The sequence below is a fragment of the Salmo salar genome, chromosome ssa13 (assembly GCF_905237065.1).
Source record: "Salmo salar chromosome ssa13, Ssal_v3.1, whole genome shotgun sequence".
NCBI classification, from domain to species: domain Eukaryota; kingdom Metazoa; phylum Chordata; class Actinopteri; order Salmoniformes; family Salmonidae; genus Salmo; species Salmo salar.
The window spans coordinates 51,762,772-51,764,039 of NC_059454.1; the positions used below are offsets into that span (position 1 = coordinate 51,762,772).

At 46.2% G+C, this 1,268-nt stretch overlaps 1 non-coding gene across 1 annotated transcript; it reads left to right on the plus strand.

The window, feature by feature from the left end:
* Window positions 1-883: 883 nt before the first annotated feature.
* trnav-uac (transfer RNA valine (anticodon UAC)) lies at window positions 884-959 on the plus strand. Its single transcript has one exon. It is a non-coding gene; the product is annotated as a tRNA-Val (tRNA).
* The last annotated feature ends 309 nt before the right edge of the window (window positions 960-1,268 follow it).

The window sequence follows — 1,268 nt, forward strand, 5'->3', positions numbered from 1 at the left end:
TGCTCTACAACATTCGCAGAGTACGACCCTGCCTCACACAGGAAGCGGCGCAGGTCCTAATCCAGGCACTTGTCATCTCCCGTCTGGATTACTGCAACTCGCTGTTGGCTGGGCTCCCTGCCTGTGCCATTAAACCCCTACAACTCATCCAGAACGCCGCAGCCCGTCTGGTGTTCAACCTTCCCAAGTTCTCTCACGTCACCCCGCTCCTCCGCTCTCTCCACTGGCTTCCAGTTGAAGCTCGCATCCGCTACAAGACCATGGTGATTGCCTACGGAGCTGTGAAGGGAACGGCACCTCCATACCTTCAGGCTCTGATCAGGCCCTACACCCAAACAAGGGCACTGCGTTCATCCACCTCTGGCCTGCTGGCCCCCCTACCTCTGAGGAAGCACAGTTCCAGCTCAGCCCAGTCAAAACTGTTCGCTGCTCTGGCACCCCAATGGTGGAACATGCTCCCTCACGACGCCAGGACAGCGGAGTCAATCACCACCTTCCGGAGACACCTGAAACCCCACCTCTTTAAGGAATACCTAGGATAGGACAAAGTAATCCTTCAACCCCCCCCCCTTAAAAGATTTAGATGCACTATTGTAAAGTGGTTGTTCCACTGGATATCATAAGGTGAATGCACCAATTTGTAAGTCGCTCTGGTTAAGAGCGTCTGCTAAATGACTTAAATGTAAAATGTAAATGTAAATATATTCTTTTATATTCTTTTATATTGTACACTTTTTATTAGAGATGTATTTTATAATTTTGTTACACTTCTTGTCACGTCCTGACCCTAGTAAGATGTCATTTTCTATAGTAGATTTGGGCAGGGTGTGACAGGGGGTGTTTTTGGGTTGTTCTAGGTCCAAGAGGCTTCCAAACAGCTTCTGTCCCCCGTGTGGCTCAGTTGGTAGAGCATGGTGTTTACAACGCCAGGGTTGTGGGTTCGATTCCCACGGGGGACCAGTACAGAGAAAAAATGTATGAAATGTATGCATTCACTACTGTAAGTCGCTCTGGATAAGAGCGTCTGCTAAATTACTAAAATGTAAATGTTCCATGTTTTCTATTTCTATGTTTAAGTTCTAGTTTTTCTATTTCTATGTTGGGATTGTTTGGGTTGATCTCTAATTGGAGGCAGGTGATCTTCATTGCCTCTGATTAGAGATCATATTTAAGTAGGGGTTTTTCTCTTCCTGTTTTGTGGGTTATTATTTTTTGAGTAGTGTGTTTTCCTCTCTGCGTCACGGTTTGTTGTTTTTTGTGTTTTCAAG